This window comes from Camelus dromedarius, chromosome 30 (genome assembly GCF_036321535.1).
Source record: "Camelus dromedarius isolate mCamDro1 chromosome 30, mCamDro1.pat, whole genome shotgun sequence".
In the NCBI taxonomy this organism is placed as follows: domain Eukaryota; kingdom Metazoa; phylum Chordata; class Mammalia; order Artiodactyla; family Camelidae; genus Camelus; species Camelus dromedarius.
In genome coordinates, this window is record NC_087465.1 from 9,219,035 (window position 1) to 9,238,422 (window position 19,388).

Genomic DNA, 19,388 nt, shown 5'->3' on the forward strand with positions numbered 1-19,388 from the left:
GCAGATGGCAATATTCCAAAGATGCCACATGAATGATTAAAGCTTGTGAAAACCTCACCTACAACATTATTTTCATGAGTTAAAGCATAATCCATTTTACCACTTTTCTAATGTTGAGCTTTTAATTTGTTTTCTACTACAAACAATGCTTCAAAGAACTTCTTGTAGCTAAATACTGTTCATATCCATGATGATTCCCTTAGGAGAATTCACAGATGTGGAATTGTCCAGTGGAAAGGCAATGATTATATTATTTTAAAGTTTGAAATTAGTATTCATTAACCATTTCTCTAAGTTTTTATGAAGACATTTAGGAGGTTAATAAAGTGGTATTTATGACCCATGGGAATAATTTCTTCTTCATTACTCAGAGGATTGCTGAATGCATTTGACTTCAAGTGTGCTCTGGAACCAAACAATTCCTCTCACCCTGGGGAAGCCCTGTGATGGGGAAAATGCTTGGTTGGAAGATCTGGTTTGTAGGTAATTTTACCCTTTCCACTTAATTAGCTTTGTGATCTTGTGCAAGTCACAACCTCTCTAAGCTATAATTTTCTCACCCATAAAATTGTACTAAAAATAATACATTATTTACCTCACTGAGCTGTGAAGATTAAATTAAATGATATATGTGAAAGTGGCTTGTAAATGCTAAAGCACCATATAAAATGTTAGTTGGTATTATAAAGTGCAATATATATTCCCCTCTTGAGAGATTCTGAAAGCACAATTCTCTGGCTTCACAGATACAAGCTGTCTCATGCAATGCAGATAATTTTTAAATACCATATGGGGATGGTATCTAGAAAAAGTGAAGGGTATGGAAGAGGAAAGAACTAAATTCTGGCGAAAATCTACTTCTTACTGATTGTTCCTTCCCATTTCCTCCTGCACAAACACTAGAACCTGATATGGCATTGCAGGAACACAAATCTTGGGCTTTTGAGCTTTGTTCCTTATCGTTAAATCTCATTGAAAACATCGGTTACTTGTTAATCTAGGATTGGTCTGATAGCTCAGGATTTCTGAGTTCAGGCTAGGACCAGAATTAGCTATTTCTGGCATCTACAGATGGTTGGAAAAACTAATGATCTTCGCTGAGACTCTGTTCTCTTCCCATAACACAAATTGTTGTGAATGGTCTCTAATTGTGGGTGGATTCAGGCAAAAATCATCCTGTAACTGCCTATCAGAAAACGGCGATGCTGACAAAGTCCAGAGAGTAGAGCCCAGAGTGAGTACTGTGTGTTCAGAAGGGCGGGAGACACTGAAGGCATGTGGGTTTGAGATTTAGCTCTGCCATTTAACCTCCCAGGGCCTCAATTTCCTTATTTTTAATACAAGGGAATTAGACCAGAATTAAGTCACTAGATCTTCAACGTTTCTGCCCACAGTAAGATTCTATAATTCTGTGGGTCAGTTTAGAAATTAGGGGGTTGACCGTCCCAACCTCCTGCCACGGGCAGCGGCAGAAGTGCTGCAGCGGGAGGGTCTCAGCTGAGCCTTCGGGAGGAGCAAGGATTCTACTCTGTGACATCACAATGTCCAGCCCAGGCTCAACCTTGGCAACTGAGGAGAAGGTAACAGGAGGTTCAGCTACTGATGTATTAGAGGTGGGAGGCTACCTGATGGAGCTAGAAGGAATCAGCCAGCCATGACTCCAGGTCAGGTACGTGACATTTGCTAAGCTCAGAACAGAAACTGCCACACCTAAAGGAACAAGAGGAGAGGACCACAAGATGGGCATGTCTCCAGGCTTAGGAATAACAATATAAGCACAGAGACTATGCACCAGATACTTTAGGGTAGTGTAAAGAATCCAAAAGCGCAGACCAGAAACAGGCGGTCCCACCAGAAAGAGAGCTTGGGTCGCATCCTCCCAACAGCCAGACTTACTACCATGCAGCCAGACCACAAGGACATTCCCAAGACTCTTAGCCCCTCAGCGCCCTCTCCCCAGCCACTGGGGATGTGCAAAAGAGGCACAGGTACCTCAGGAGGTCAGGGTAACATTACTTTCTAAAATAGTCCACATTTGTTGCCTGGTGATATTTATTCTTTTATCTAGGTGTTTTTCTTTTAATAGCTTCTCCCTAGAACGACAGGGGAGAATAAACAAAAAATAAGTTACCTGAAAGAAGTATTTTAACAGAAGACGGTACAAAAAATGCAAACAAAAGTAATAAGAGGAAGAGAAAAAATGATTATGGGTTAGCAATTGATATTGATTCTAGAGTTTAGGTTTGAAATTTCAAGGTTTAAAACGCAAAAGGCTACCCCCTATAAACAGTGAAAGAGAAGGGCCTTCTGGTTGAGAAGTAAAACAGTTCAGCTGAAACCATTTACAGCTCCTCCTCCCTAAAGAACTCACACCAGTGAAATCATCGCTGGGGATGCGGACAGCCCTGTTTTCTTTACCTTGCCTTGGGGTTTTGGCTTCTAAAGTATTTGTTTCTTCCTGGAGTCTTGAGGCCCTGAGAGGCTCTGAGTGACAGCAAATAGCTGTTCCGTTTACCAGTAGGGCGGAGCATGGGGTGGGTGCCAGGTCCTGACTCATCTGCATTGGCCTCCCTCAGCACTGCGACCCCAGGGCTGAGTACAGGGCTGCTCAGGGAGGCAGACTGAGATTTGCCTGCAAGATCGGAGCTGATTGTCATGTTCCCCCAGTGGAAGCAGCAGTTTAGTGGTTCTGACAGGTAGATTAGTTGCCCACAGGGGACCCCAGCAGCAATAGATAAGGAAAGGGGAGAGTTGATTTCTATTCACAGAACACAATTTTAACACTCTTTGGCCTCCAACACATCAGGAATAAATATAGCTCAGCCTCAAGGCCAATACTCACTCTTTAAAACTAGTAATAACCAAAAGCATATAAATAAATACATAGGTTCAGATAAAAACAAAGTGTACTTTTGCATTGACTCTAGCACATATTTACCTTCCATCTAGGGATGCCACTATGATTTTCATAATTAGATTAAAATTTAGCCTCTGAAGTTCTTGAAAATTAAAAGCTCATTGGTCCAGTTTTTAGATTTTATTAATTTTATAATCACTGAAAACTAAGTTTAGGTTTAACCTAAAATAATATCCACAAAACACAGAATGTCCTAACTTGTCTACATTTATATTTATTGACTGTAATGTTCTCTGACCACTGTGTTAGTCACATTCCACAGAATTTTAGAGTTGGAGGGGAACGAAGAGATCATCCATTCCAATGTCCTCATTTCCAGAAGAGGAAACCAGCACAGAGATATTAAGTGTCTCAAGCCACGGACCAAGTTAGTGCTAGCTTGGGGACTAAGGCTTAAGTCTTCTCACTCTCAGCCGGGTGACCTCTTCAGTACTACTTGCTGCTAATTCATCCTGAAGGAATTTATTGGTTCATATCTGAACTACTTTAATTTCCAAGTAAGAATATTCAAAGATGAGGAAATCTCATTTTATCATCTTGGTGTGGTTATTGGTAAATTCAGGTACTCTAGGTAGGTGACACTATTCAGCAAAGCTCTTTTATTCTTCATAGCACCAAACAAAACAAGCTTTTTGTTGATAAGGCACCCAACATCCCATCCAAAAGGCAGAGACTACAATGAAAATAAATATAGGGAAACTGACAGGCTACTCTGCCTTCAGGCCTGACTAGTAGTCTACTGAAAAAAAAAAAAAAGACATTTTTACAATTAATGAGTTTTTGCTTTATAATAAATATACAGACTTCCTGCGGCATCTTCTAGTTTAGGTAGGTCATTTTGTTTATGTGTACATGCGTGCTCTCTGTGATATGCACATGTGTACTCTGTAAATGCATGTGTGAGTAAACACTTCATCTGGCAGGGGAGGGGCTTTACATCATCTGTGGTAACTGACAGATCTTTACCACCTAATATGTCTCCTCTATGAGCCTTTCTCGACTTAAACCATGAATTAACATCTTATCTGGAATTATCCTGATAATTTAGGAGCAGCCTTAGATTTGCCCAGGGTTTGTTTAATGTAGAGCTATGTATGCCTTACATGTATTATCTGTACGTTTGAGCCCAGGCACTCCTTAGATACAGAGATACAGGGCTTTCCCCCACTGAATTCATTACAGATGTATTAATATCAGCCTAAAGTCCCAAAATCTGAAAGAAAATGAAATGAAGAATTGTTGAATATAAGCACAGACGTCATTTGCACGGTCATCAGCTCCAAAGGACTGATGAATATTTTCTAGGTCATTAGATTGTTTTTTAATCCACGGACATGTGTATATCTTGTAAGGGTCTCCCATATGTTTTTGGTTTTCCAAACAGATTGTATTTAATAAGAGAATTATGAAATGATTACCGACAGGAAAGAACATTCCATCATGGCATAGGATTTAAACGGGGTTGTGGTAATATCTTTCAATTTCCATGTTTTCAAAAGTTGTGTAAGGTATTGAGCAATGTTGCACATACTACCACATAAAACTGCAGGAGAAAGCTGACTGTGAAAAATGGAGGGACAGAAGGAGCTTTAGTTTCAGATTCTTCACCATGGGTTTTGAATTCTCAGATCTCTCCAGTAAACTGAAACACAGGTATGCCAAGTGAACTTTTGAAATGCTTTCCACCCGACAAGATGCATCCTGACAAGCCTACTGACAGCTGGGAGGGAAAAAAGTAAACGTTGCCTCACCAGAGAAACTGAGACATTTGATTCTCTCTCTGGCTGCCACCACCTGGGGTGCCTTGGCCAAGAGCTACATCTGGATCTCTGACACATGCGGAACACGCCCCTTCATCTCAGCCCAGCCCCCATGCCCACTCTCCTAAGAATTGTGCAAGGAGGCCTCTGTAACCCGAGGCCTGTGAAGTCTGGGAAGGAATGTGACACAGAGCCAACAGGCGTTGCTGCCACCAGGGCCAAGAAGGAGCTCTCCTGCTGTTTACCTCGTGCTTGGGGGAGTCTCAGAAGGGGAAAGGTATGCCCTAAAAGGAGCCCTTGGCAGGAGTGTGAAGCAACCACTCCAGAGCGTTCCCCCTTGTCTTTGCCAACCTCCAGAGGCATGCCTTGCTGCTCCCAAGAGAAGACTCAGATCCACTTTTGAGCCACTTCCTTTCCCCCTTACAACTGTGCCCTGTATTGAAAGCTATGAGTCTTAGGTCCCACTCTTCCAGTGCCCCTGTGAAAGGTGTTCCTAATGGGGGTTTCCATTAAATAGTGATGTTGACGATGGAGGGCCAGGCGCTGGTGGCAAGACAGCTAGAGAGGTCACTGTGATCTAAGGCCTACTGGTACTCATCAAATGGTAACACAAAATCAGTGTTCTACCTCTCCTCTCCGCCTCTCCCACAGACATCTTCCTCCTTCATGACAGCGCACAATCTGGCCACTAGCAATACTGCAGATTATCTCACCTCTTCTGCCCAGGGAATTATGTCATGAGCTGAATCATGAATACCCTTCTTTTAATTTGTCAAACATCATGATGGCGCACACATATGGACCTCTAACTAAAAGGAAGAACTAAAAGGAAGTGAAAGACTTAATCCTCAGTCTCACCATTGGAGCACTGTTTAGAGCAACTTAGTATAATTAACTATAAATGACAAGTTCTGTATTTCAGTTTATCAATACTGCTTATAAACGAAAGGTGGTCCCAGAAAAACAAGACTTTTTAGCCAGTTGAGAAGACAACTTACTCAATAATTAGAATGCCAGTACTCTGCTCCTTTCAAGCATATTTAGAATGCAAAGTCAGCATTATTAGGAGAGGGCAAAAATACTTCTTTTATGTTAGAATACGTTCTTTGTACATTAGGAACTGACACCATCTGACTCCTGTCACCAACATACTACCTATTCTACCCTGTCCTTTCAAGATGGTTTTTATCCTTTTTCCTTTGTACCCCGAATGAACTCAGTCTCAGTTTCAATCCAATTTGTAGTTTTTTAAAACTTTAGTTGTACCAGGCACTGTGGCAATAACAAAATGAAATGTTTGGCATAAATTGGGCTCTCTAAGAATTAAGCATTCATGTGTGCAGACAAGATATCCACCTGTGAAGAGTTTAAAAGCAAAGAAGGAAGTGTGTAGCTATGTGCAACATGTTCTGTGGACTTTAAAGTGTCCCTGGGGCTCAGTGCAGGGCAGAGGCAAAGCTGTCTCTAGTTTCTAGGTTGCTCATCACAGCTGAATTAAGACTTCAGAGGACTCTTGAAGGAAGAGAAAAGGAACAGTGACTGACCCAAGCTTGGGAAAAACAGCTTCTCGTGCAATTTTGGCCTCCACACAACGGGTCTTCTCCCACTCACAGACCTTCTCTCCACTCTCCCTGCGCTGTTACAGGTCCTTCTTTGCATGCAAGGCGAACAATTCACATGGCTTCCTTGGGGTGGGGAAAACAGGAGTCTTGGAAACGTGCCACACCAGGAAGGCCCTATGTGCTGTAACCTGGGTTGTGTCTGATTTCGATTATGAACATTGGTTCCTGACCTTACAATCTAAGTCAACATGTATTCATTGTCTTCCTCCAAACCTGATCTCCTTTTGTGATTCCCATCTCAGCCAATGACCTCACCACTTTCCCAACTATCCTGGCTGGAACTGCGAGTCCTCTATGATTCCCAGATCTCTCCTCCCCACATTTGGTCGTCAGGCCCAGGAGGTTGTATCTCCACAACTCTTTCAAATCCATTGCTTCCTGCCAGTTCTTCCTGCTGCTGCCCTGGGCCAGGCTCTCATCACATTTCCCTAAGATCACTCATCTCCCCAACTTCATTTCTCTGTGCTCTATCATTTACAACTTTCTAAAATAAATACTAGAGATTGTCATTTGCCAGTTTGAAAACAGTTCGTTTCCCCTTGTTTAAAAAAGTGAGGACTAAACTCCTTATCTTGGATTTCAAGGTCCTTCACCTTCTCTAGACTCATTTGGCGGCTCCTCTCTCCTCTGCCTCCCATTCACCCAGTACTCCCCATCCTGTACCAGATGGATCCCTCAGCTTCCCATTCTCCAGCCTGCCCGGTACTTTCTTGCCTCTAAGGTCTATCTCATGAAGGTCTCTTCTGACAGTTGAATTTCTAAAGGATTCCTCTTCAAAGGCATGATCACTTTCTTCCTCCATTATTTGTGATCTTTTTATGACATTCTTATTTACAATCCTTTGTGCTAAAGGCATGAGCTGGGTGGGTTGGAAGACCAGGGAGAAGGGAGTATAAAAATGTTTTAAGACAGAGACTATCATGTCAAAGACAGAAGAAAGAGAAAACAGTGTTCAAGGAACTGACCAGTGCACAGTAGTCAGTGGAAATCAAGTTCAAGACAAGAGGTGGCACTGGAGAAAGATGCAGAGGCTGGCCTTGCTAAGGGACTGGGATTTTAGCTCAAGATCAGTGGGCCACTTTAAAGGGTTATAAACAGGGGACTGATAGGATACTATTTGCATTTTGAAAGTATGCAGTGTCTGGAGAACAGATGGAAATAGAGAAAGACTGGAGAAAGTGCTATCAAATAGGAGGCTGAGAGGGTAAACCAACGAGGTGATGAGCTTGGTCTAAGGTAGTGACAGTGGGAAGAGAGAAAGGCAGTGAACTTCAGGGAGCTTTAGAAAGGAGAATTGATTAGGCCTGGTTGATTGACTGGGCATGGATCAAACAGAGAAGGAAAAGTGGAGGAACACAGCCAGAAAAGGCCCAGAAATGATATTGTACTAGGTGTTGTATCATTTCCTGATAATGCCTCACTAAGGCGACCCGATTTTATCCTGTAGGAAACAAGAGGCAACAAGGATTTTTTGGCTTATTTAAGCCTACATTTTTGAAAGAGAAAACAGGAAGTAGTGTGGAGGATGGCCAGAAAGGGGAAGACTGGTTGCAGACAAACTAGAAAGCAACGCCATCGAGGTGGGGTGTTAAATGCTGACAACACACAGCTGCCCAAAGCAGCGGGCCGCTCTTAGCACTGGTGAGCCTGTGCCAAGCATCGTTAGTGAAAAAAGTGTTTTAATTGAAAAATTGTATGTGCACATTGTAAAAACATTTTAAATAGTGTAAAATGTTATGCTATGAAAAACAGTTCTGCCTCCTACCCCAGTCCCCAGCCCTCTTCCTCCATGGAACTTTTGCAAGTTTTACATACTCTCCAGAAACATTCTACACATACACAAATGTGTCATGCACACACTCTCTCTCTGTGTATGTATGTGTGTATACACACACATAGATCCACTTTTAAAATGAGATTACTATACATATACTATATTTCTATGCCTTGCTTCCTTTAAACTGTGAAACTGTATTTTGTTATTCCATTTTTATGTCAGCTGGTGTAAATCTCCTTCATTCTCTGTGATGTCTCCAATGGATAAACTCCTACAGTTATCTCACAAGCCCCTATTGATTAATATTGAAGCAAACATGGTTTTAAAGTGCTCTTGCCTTCTTATCCTTGCCCCATCCCCAGCCCCGATGTGCTTGCTGCTTTAAAACGTTCATGGTCCCACCCTGGAGCACTTTCTTCATCCACCTTTCCACACAAGTCTCTTTTCAAATCAGAAGTAAGAGAACTCCCTCTGCAGCCGTATGAATTTAGCGCACCCTATGTTTTCTTCCACCATGGGATCATCTGTGATGGTAGCGTCAATTTGGCTTATCAGATTCATATTCCTTGAGCAAAAGATCAACCAATCTTTTCTCTACACTTACGAAATGTACTTTGAAAATCCTATGGTTATCCGGCTACACCAAGGGTTATAAAAATCTAAAATGTCACAGCCCCATAGCCAACCAGTGACTAGTTCTTTACAAGTCAGAGTTAAGCTCAGAGTAAAAAGGGTTTTTCTTCCTTCTCAGAGATGACACTTTCAACTGGGATGGTCAAGAGCTTCTCAGACACTTTGCTTTTAAAGAGCACTGCAGTTGATACAGAACCTGGATCTCATTCATTTGTTAAAGTCACCAGGGCATCTAAGTATTCAATTAATCTTGGTGAATAGATAGATATCTGTGCCTGTAAGTATTATTCCTGATAGTCTTCCTACTATTGTTTTCAAAGAATTGGTGGGCATTTTACTCTCTATTGCTGTTCATAGTGTAAACTGTAATCAGACCCTGATTGTTTGTTTTATATGTCTGTGAGTCTGTTTCAGTTTTGTAGATAAGTTCATTTGTGTCCTTTTTTTAAAAAAAATTCCATATACAAGCAATATCATATAGCACATTTCTTTCTCTTTCTGACTTAACTTCTCTTAGAATGACAATCTTCAGGTCCATCGATGTTGCTGCAAATGGCTTACTTTATTCTTTTTTATGGCTGAGTAGTATTCCATTGTGTGTGTGTGTGTGTGTGTGTGTGTGTGTGTGTGTGTGTGTGTGTGTGTGTGTACACCATGCTTTCTTTATCCAGTTATCTGTTGATGGATATTTGGGTTGTTTCCATGTCTTGGCTATAATAAATAGTGCTGCTGTGAACATTGGGGTGCATGTGTCTTTTCAAATTATGTTTTCTTCCAGATATATGCCCAAGAGTGGGGATTGCTGGATCATATGTTAAGTCAATTTTTCGTTTTTTGAGAAATCTCCATACTGTTCTCCATAGTCCACCAATTTACATTCCCACCAACTGTGTAGGAGGGTTCATTTTCTCCACACCCTCTCCAGCATTTACCATTTGTGGACTTTTGAATGGTGGCCACTCTGACTGGTGTGAGGTGATACCTCATCGTAAGTTTTGATTTGCATTTCTCTAACAATAGTGATGTTGAGCATCTTTTCATGTGCTTCTTGGCCATGTGGATGTCTTCTTCAGAGAGAGGTTGTCCGTTTAGGTATTCTGCCCATTTTTTTTATTGGGTTGCTTGTTTTTTGATATTAAGCTGTATGAGCTGTTTATATATTTTGGAAATTAATCCCTTGTGGTTGCATCACTTGCAAATATTTTCTCCCATTCTGTGGGCTGTCTTCATTCTGTTGATGGTATCCTTAGCTGTGTAAAAGCTTTTAAGTTTCATTAGATCTCATTTGTTTACTTTGCTTTTATTTCCATTACTCTAGGAGCTGGTGCAAAAAAAAATATTGCTGTGACTCATGTCCAAGAGTATCTGCCTATGTTTTCCTCTAGGAATTTACAGTATCTGATCTTACATGTAGGTCTTTAATCCATTTTGAGTTTATTTTTGCTGTGCTGTTAGAGAATGTTCTGATTTCAGTCTCTTACAGGCAGCTGTCCAGTTTTCCCAGCACCACTTGTTGAAGAGACTGTCTTTTCTCCATTGCGTATTCTTGCCTCCTTTGTCATAGATTAATCAACCGTAAGTGTGTGAGTTTATTTCTGGACTTTCTATCCTGTTCTATTGATCTATGTGTCTGTTTTTGTGCCAGTACCATACTGTTTTGATTACTGCAGCTTTGTAGTATAGTCTGAAGTCAGGGAGTGTGACTCTTCCAGCTCCATTCTCCTTTTTCAAGACTGTTTTGGCTATTCGGGGTCTTTTGGTTTGCATACAAATTTTAACATTTTTTGTTCCAGCTCTGTGAAAAATGTCATTGGTAATTTGATAGAGATTGCATTCAATCTGTATATTGCCTTGGGTACTATGGCCATTTTAACAATATTGATTTTTCCAATTCAAAGACAGTATATCTTTCCATCTGTTTATGTCATCTTCAATTTCTTTCGTAAGTGTCTCATAGTTGTCAGAGTACAGGTCCTTTGCCTCCTTGGGTAGGTTTATTCCTAGGTAGTGTATTCTTTCTGGTGTGTTCCTCCTTGGGTGGATCCTGTGTGAAACTCTGTGCTTCTTGGACTTGAGTGACGGTTTCCTTCCCCAAATTTGGGAAATTTTCGGCCCACTATCTCCTCAAATATTTTCTCAGGTCCTTTCTCTCTCTCTTTTTTTTCTGGGACTACTATAATGTGAATATTAGTGTGACTCATGTTGTCCCAGAGTTCTCAAACTATCTTCATTTCTTTTTATTCTTTTTTTTTTTCTGTTCTGTGGTAGAGATTTCCACTAATCCGTCTTCTAGCTCACTGATCCATTCTTCTGCCTCATTTAGTCTACTATTGGTTCCTTCCAGTCTGTTATTCATTTCAGTAATTGTATTCTTCAACTCTTGAGTATTCTTCATATTTTCTAACTCTTTGCTAAACAGTTCCCTCTTTGTATCTATACTCCTCCTGAGTTCTCTGAACATCTTCACCATCATTACTCTAAACTCTTTCTCAGATAGATTGCCTATCTCCTCATCACTTATTTCTTCTCCTGGGATTTTATCTTGTGCCTTGGCCTGGAAGATATTCCTCTGCCACTTCATATTGTCTAACTTTCCATTTGTGTTTTTAAGTAGGTTAGTTACATTTCTTGACCTTGGAGAAGTGGCCCTCTGTGGGAGACGTCCTATGTGTCCCAGCAGTACACTTCTCTCTTGTCACCCAAAGGTCCAGCCAGTCTCAGGGTAGAGTTTGCCCTGCATTTGCAGATTCTTTCCACAAGCTTTGGGATTGTTGTTTTCTTATTTCTGGTATCTGCCCCCTGGTGGATGAAGCTGGACTAGAGGCTTATGCAGGTTTCTTGGCAGGAGGAGTCAGTGCCAGCCCACTGCTGGGTGGAGCTTGGTTCTGACCCACTGGTGGGCAAGGTCATGCCTAGGGGCATGCCTAGAGGTGGCTGTGAGTTCAGAAAGACTGCTGATGGGTGAGGCTGTATTCCCACCTGAGGCTTCCTAGTACTTAAGCCTACAGGCTGTTGGGTGGGGCTAGGTCTTGGTGCTAATGATACAAGCAAGATGTCAGCCTCCAGGAAAGCTTGTGTAGATGAACACTCCTCAAATGTCCGCCACCAGCTTTTATGTCCCCAGGGTGAGCCATAGACACCCTCTACTTCCCCAGCAGACCTTCTAAAACCAGCAGGCAGATCTGGCCCAGGTTCCTATGAAGTCACTGCCTCTGCCCTTGGACCTGGCACACGTGAAATTCTGTGTGCACTTTGCAAGAGAGTGAAGTCTCTGTTTCCCCCCAGTCCCATGGGGCTCCTGGAGATAAGCTCTGCTGGTCTTCAAAACCAGATGTTCTGGAGTTTCCTCCTCCCAATGGCAGAATCCCGGGATGGGGAGCCTGACATGAAGCTCAGAACTCTCACTCCTGTGGAAGGGCCTCTGCAACTTAATTATTCTTCAGCTTGTGGGTCGCCTGCCCAGGGGATAAGGGGCCCAATTATATCACAAGCATGCTCCTCCTACTGTCCCACTGGGGTTCCCTCTTAATGTTTCCAGTTGAAGAGGATCTTTTTTTGCTAGGTCCCAGTCTTTTTTTCCCCCAATGGTTGTTTAATAGTCAGTTGTGGTTTTGTTACAGTCGAGAGAAGAGGTGAGCTTGAGGTGCTACTACTCTGCCAACTTGACCAGAAATTGTTAAGTGCTTGTTTTAGATGATCAAATACATCTCCTGAATAGCACATGGATAACAAGTGCCATTTAGGCCATTCCTGACATTTCCCCATCTCTTTAACAACATAAATTCAAACAGCTTTATGTACAGATAATATTTTTTGCCAAGTTCTGAAATAACAGAAATAGCAATCATAAAAACAATCTCTTGGGATTTTTCTTTTTTTGACACCTGCTGTATTAGGGTTCTCCAGAGAAACTGAACCAATAGGAAACCTATCTATCTATATATCTGTGTGTAATCTATTATAAGGAATTGGCTCATGCAATCAAAGAGGCTGACAAGTCCCAAGATCTGTAGTCAGCATGCTGGAGACCCAGGGGAGCTAATAGGGTAGTTCCAGTCCAAATGCCAGCAGGTTAGATATCCAGGAAATGCCAATGTTTTAGTTAAAGTCTGAAGGCAGGAAAAAAAAAAAACAAAACAAAACAAAAACCAGAAACTGATGTCCCAGCCCAAAGCAATCTGGCAGGGGAAATTTCCTCTTCCTTGCAGGAAGGTCAGCCTTTTTATTTTATCCAGGTCTTCAACTGATTGGGTTGGGCCCACCCACTTAGGGAGGGCAATCTGTTTTACTCAGTCTACTGATTCATATGTTAATCTCATCAAAAAACACCCTCACAGATACATCCAGAATAGTGTTTGACCAATCATCTAGGCACCTCATGGCCCAGTCAAGTTGACAAATAAAATTAACTGTCATATCTACTATGTCACAAATAGGCTCAGTAATTGTCTTTTTAACTGCCACAAGAACACATATGAAAAGTAGTCTTATTCCCATTTGTTCAATAGATGCTTATTCAGTAAACGTCTGTACATTTTATAGATGAGGAAACTGAGGTTCAGAGAGTTGAGGTAACTTGTCTAAGGCAGCACAGCTAGGAAATAACAGAACCAGGATTCTGACCCAGGTCTCAATGACTTCATCTGAACTCTTAACCTGTGTGATCACTGCCTCCAAACCTTGGTGGTGTTTTTTTCCCCATGGTCCTGAGGTTCCCCTCTTGGGGTGGAATAGGTCTGAAGGCATTAGCTATTGGTCAGCTCTCAGGGCAGCAGTGGGAAGAGGGCCCACTTTAATCTTCACACATGATTTGAGGGCAACCTGGAGCTGCTAGGAGGGCTCCACTTGCCTTTGCCTTTGAGGTCCTCCACAGAACACTAACAGCCACTGCACTTTATTGGAAGTTTCAGGCTTGTGCTTTGCCTAGATAACATCATTTAATGCTCACAATGACCCTGTGTTCTTCCCGCCACCCTACTCTGGGGTGGGAGGGGAAGGATGACAGGGTCAACATGGGCTGCCAAGGACAGGGACTGTGAGACACTCTTTTTAAACCATTGTCCTGAGAGCCACCAAGAGTGCCATCCATTGCCTTAAATGTCTCTGTGGGCCAATCCAATCCTGTTCTACCTCTCCCCAAAATCCGCCCATAAAGCCAGCTTCAAACACACATGAACCAATAATTCTGCAGGTGTGTGCCGTCTGCTGATTCACCCACAGAGCAGGCCTGGGCTTCTCCTTTGTCGGTTTGCTCCTCAGTCTGACACGTTGCTACTCCTGACTTGCCACCTCCACCAGCACTTTCAGGAAGTGCTCTCCAGCGGCAAACTCACTGTGAGCCCCTAAATCAGTCTTGTTTAAAGGGCGCTCCTCTGTCCCCTCTCCCTGCAGCACTCTCTGGGTTGCTTCTGGGAGTCCCCTCTGTCATGATGACATAAGCAGTCCTTACAGTGTTGCCAGTTAGCTAGGCCGCAGCAAACCTCTTGCCCTAGAGGAGGAATCCCAGGCTCAGGGGAGCATGTGTCTTACCCAAGTTCATAGTTAGGAGCCAAGTCATCTGTCTCTCAGCCCAGTGCTTCTGGTGTTCCCCACAGATACCAGTTCAGATGGGGCGGGGGCAGGGCAGTCTCCCAGTCACAACCAGCGGAGGCAGGCCAAAGAGCAGTGTGTCTCCAAGGCACCATCTGAAGGGCAGACACCACGCAGGCTGCGCTACAACAAGAGAGGTCAGCACCTCTTTTGCATGTCTGCCTCCACATGCAATGATGTACAATGATGTAGGTGCAGCACACACAAAGCAAGGGATTCCTAGAGAAACTGGGATAGGCTGGACCTTTTTTTTTTTTTTTATTAACAGAGCAGATTCCCTTTGGTCTGCATGCTTCAGCGGAAGGCCCTGGAAAGAGCTAAAGTTCTTATCTGTCTGGAATTGCAGAGAGTGACTCACTATGGCCCCGATTCCCAATGGAAGTGGCAAATATATCACATATTTGCATAAAATCAGCTCCACTAAGTTTGCCTGTATGCACCCAAAGGACTCTCCATGGCACCTTCGTAGGCCGACAGGCACACATTTGGGCTCCGTGGGATGATGTCTCTAGAGCAGATTCCTGGTCTGGTTTCCTCCTTCTCTTTGTGGTGTTGCTGCCAGAGCCTGTGAACCTGATGACAGGAGCTGAGGGCAAATGGGCTTGTTTTCAGCCAAGGCTCTGAGAACATGATCAGATAAATTCTTACACAGTGAAGCAATCATTAGTGGGGACAATTCTCAAAAGTAGGAAAATAAAACTGCTTATTGTTTTCAAGATCATTCTACTTTTTAATTTCTTAAACATATAGGGTAAAAGAACTTTGGGTATTTCTGAGAGCAATAGAGCCTTTGAGAAGGCAGCACACTCCAGAGGTGGACAAAGAATGTGGAAGGCACCTAGAGACATGGGTGCTCTCCTGGCTGCCAAGGACACGTAGATACCCTTGGACAAATACCCACTTCACTGCTTGACTTGGGATTCCTGAAATTGAGAAAACTGTGCTCCTACCTAAGCTCCTTTAATAACTATCTGATATTAACATGAAACTCCTCTGAGCCTCAGTTTCTTGGTTTATAAAATGGGAATAAGAACATTTTCTCTGCCTACCTGTCTCAGTTGTTGTGTAGCTCAAATGAACCTATGTGAAAATATTTTGTTAACAATAAGAGCACTCTATATTTTCCCCTGTGATGTAACACATAATGAATTTGCTGGAAGTGAGGCAGGAGTTTAGGAGGGGAATGGTGAAGAATGGTGAAAGGACTAGGGTTCCCCTGGGACACACAGAGGATATGGAGCTGGGTAGCAGAGGGGTTGGGGACCATAGGTGTGTGGTGGCGACATATGCCTCACTGGTGCATGTACAATCGAACGTTGGCTGGGGTGGTGAAAAGAAGTAGTATGGACAAGGGAATACGGTAGTTATAGTGGTGATGTCAGAGTCTAAACTGAACAGGGAAAGGGCTGAAGAAAGGGAAAAGGCTGATAGATTTGGGGAGCCAGAAAGTGTTAGTGAGATCTAAGTCCCATGAACACAGGGGAGTTAGCTGGCTAGTTAGGCAACGGTGAGTGAGGCTGGAGTTCAAGGTTTGAGAGCTGGTGGACATCCAGGTATCTCAATAGGGCAGGAAGCCATGAGGGAGTGGATGCTGGCTGGGAGGACGACATGGAAGCTGAAGGGCCCCAGGTCAGTGAGAGAACTTGGGGCAGAGAGAGAGAGAGCTGAGTGCCAGGGTCTGAGAGAACATGGGTGAGTTGTCAGTCCTGGGGATGGCCATGGGGAGAACAGGACCTGTGCATGGCAGGGACATCAAAGGTTGAGGGGCCAAAGTGTCTGGAAGGGCTGGAAGGACAATGCTGATGTTGCGTCCCAGGAAAGGGAGGCCCAGAAAACAGAATGGCCCAAAGGCATGCTCATATTTAAATTCAAATATGAATCGTACACAAATTGGTAATATTACACATAGATAATCAGAAGTTGTGTGGGCACCCTATCCTCAATATGCAAGCATGTAAAACAAATTATAATGGAGAACTTCCTTTGGCTATTGACATTTAAAAATGCAACTGGCTTAACGGGGCGTGCTGGAGCCAGGCAGCACCGTGGAGGAGGGCCGTGCGCTGTCAAGTCTGCTGGACTCTGCAAGCTAGGCCTTGTGTAGGGAGCTTGAAATAGGCTGGGAGCTAACAGTTACACCATGAAAATCTGCAAACGCTACATACAAGGGCTTTTTCTCCCCTGGAAATCTAGTAGTTAAACATTCCCCAGCATAGGTCTAAATATAACTTCCAACTCTGCCACACTTTACCGTCTTGTTGTGAGTTTGTGTCACTCAGAGAGATATGTCCTAATCCCCAGTACCTGTTAATGTGACTTCATTGAAAGTAGAGTTTTTGTACATGTAATTAAGATGTAAATTAAGATGAGGTCATCCTGGAGTAGGGTGGACCCTTAAACCAATATGACTGTCGTCTTTATAAGAAGTTCGCAGAGACAGCCTGTACAGAGGAGAACAGGTGGGGAGGGGGCGCTGTGGCAATGCGGGCAGAGACCGAGGTATGCCAAGGATCGCCAGCAACACCAGGAGCTAAGAAGAAGTCACGAAATAGATGCTCCCTCAGATACCAGAAGAAACCAACCTGGCCAAGGCCTTGATTTCAAACTTCTAGTCTCCAGAACTGTAAGATAATACACTCCCATTGTTTTAAGTCACCCAGTTCGTGCTACTTTGTTCAGCATTGCCCGAAAACTGATACACCTGTCATGCTGTCAAGTTTGGGGACAAGGCAAGTGGAAGTTCCCCAATGTGAGCTATGAAGGGAAGGTTCCTAATCCCTGGGCTCTGGCTCTCAGGGAACCTTCCCTCCTACCTCCTCCAGCACATACGTTCTGTGCCATCATCTAGTCCTTCTTGTTAGCTGCCTTGTGCACTGGATTATGCTTTTAAGTGTAGACGGGTTGCCTCCTCTTCTAGGTGGTAACCAGAGGTTGTAAACTCACATGCCTCACGGGTCAAGGTTGCTGAGTGTGACGCCAGGGGAACCGTTTCAGACTGGAATGTGTATCCGCCTTTAAATAAAACACTTACCCCACCCTGCTGGCCAAGGAAAACCTGACTAAGACTTGCCATTTGGGGACCTCTACAATGTGCCAAAGAGAGCAGGAACGTCTCTTGGCCTTTGCCTCCCCCAGTAGCAGCCAGCAGGCTTTGATTCACTGTTTGTGAATTTGCAGCCTGGATCCCTCAGGTCTCTGTCCTGGCCCAGCCAATGAGAGGATGGGTCTGAGACCTCAGAATTTCAACAATGGCTCCAGAGTCTCCCCCTTCAGACAGAAGCTTCAAAGCAGATTTTTATAAGGTTATAATTTAAGTCGCCCAACTGACTAGCTATTTGACACTATTGCAAAACTTCAGCTTCAGAAGAATGCAACAGAAGGGCGGCGTCCCCTCTAGACATGGCTTGCCCCACCCAGATGTTTCCATGAGTGTTTTTCTTGGCGATTCTCACAATCTCAGGTGGCTGAGGGAGAGGTGTCAGGGATACCGAAAATCAAGGGTGATTTGAGGGTGAGGAATATTTCTAGTTAAAACCCCTGTTTACAGTTCACTTCTTTTTGAACACCAGGGGGCGATACAGTCATATGGAATAGCTGCTCTGCCTTGTTTTTTTAATGAGAACAAATGTTGAATATTTGTTCATTTGACTATGTTGCTCAGGCCTCTAAGTTACAGAGAAGGCTTTTGAGATTACTTTCTGGAGCCTGGGACTGAGAGACCCCAGAAGGATGCTGGGCAGGGTTACAGCTTCCCTGTGGGGAAGCATTTGTCACTCACCCTCCCTCCCCATCCTGAGACTGTCTAGTTCTGGTCAGCTCTTTGAGGGGGACTGGACTGTGTCCCAGGTAAGAGCTAACTTGTGTAGGGGACCAGCTTGTTACTTCCAGGCCAGTCATTTAAAACTGGCTCCATGGTTCCATTAGTATCTGGAGGTGAGGCCTGACCCTGAGAGAATGGAGAAGGCAGAGACAGAGACCCCGTGAGGAGGGTCCAGGGACACCAGAAGGTTATTACCCCGACAGCAGTGGGACTCTGGTGACAGTGGCCAGCTAACCGGTCTGTGTGTCTGTGGTCATGAACCAGCCCCCACTGTTGGCTTCTGTGGAACAGTCCAGCAGAGTGTTCGTGGTTCTGGGGCATTATGGAACACTGTGTAGGACTCATGGAGGAGTCTGGAGAAGCAGCAGTAGAGCAGTTGCGCGTGCCGATGAGAGGCTTGACAGTAGTGAGGGCCCTAGGAAGGGGCAACTGGGCTCAGCTTTGGAGCTCTGAGGCCTGTGAGGAGAGCCCGGGTTGGATAAGTGCCTGTCTAGGTGGGCAGCAGGGAAGAGACCAGCATCAGAGCCCATCTAATCCTGAAGCCCTAGAAACCATGGATGTGTGTGTGCAGCTGCAGAAGAATCTGCACCTGACTACATAACTCATTCAGAAAGGGGCCTTTCCACCTTCACCCACTGACAGGGAGCTCAGCTTTAGATACTCTGTTCTGGGCACCTTCCAAAGGCATTCAGCAGAAAGCAAGACTGTTCTTAGCAATGATATGTGGTCAATAGTAAAGCACTTACTATGCAAGATAGAAGAAGGCTTTGTAAACTAAAAAAGCTGTGATAATGGGTTGATTACAATTTAGTAGGCCCCAGTTGTTCATCTGAAAGAGAAAACTCTGACAAATTGAGGGGAAAATGTGTATCTACAAAAGAGGGCACAGCCACTGCCATTATCCCAATGAGTAAGTTGAAATGTACCACTTGAAAATCCACTGTGGACACTAGAGATTGGTGCAAAGCCATGATCTGTTTGGCAGGTTGGGCCCTGGAGACAAGGGACTGCCCTGCTTCCCAGGCCTGTGATTGTTGCAGGGGCTGTCTGGCCATGTGCACTAATGAGAGGATTCTCTTTGTTGTTTGTAATTCTATTGCTCAATTCAGCCTTTTAAATTAAAAAGGATATAAAAGAAGAGAATTTGGAAGCAGAACACTTAAGATTGGACCCCAGTTCCAGCTTTTTGCCCTGCATTATTGATGTTCATGCTTGGGAGAAGTCACATGACCACGTGTAGTCAGTTATTTCTTTCTTAAAATGGGCACTG

The 19,388-nt window shown here is 43.7% G+C and overlaps 1 protein-coding gene across 2 annotated transcripts in view; it reads left to right on the forward strand.

The window, feature by feature from the left end:
• The first annotated feature begins 1,513 nt into the window (after positions 1 to 1,513).
• DNAJC5B (DnaJ heat shock protein family (Hsp40) member C5 beta) overlaps positions 1,514 to 19,388 on the forward strand; it is a 77,285-nt gene continuing 59,410 nt past the window's right edge. The window contains exon 1 of one of the 2 annotated variants that reach the window (XM_010987309.3): positions 1,514 to 1,669. The gene's annotated coding sequence lies outside the window, so the exon portion shown is untranslated. The remainder of the gene's footprint in view (positions 1,670 to 19,388) is intronic. The other variant, XM_010987246.3, reaches the window with a different exon arrangement.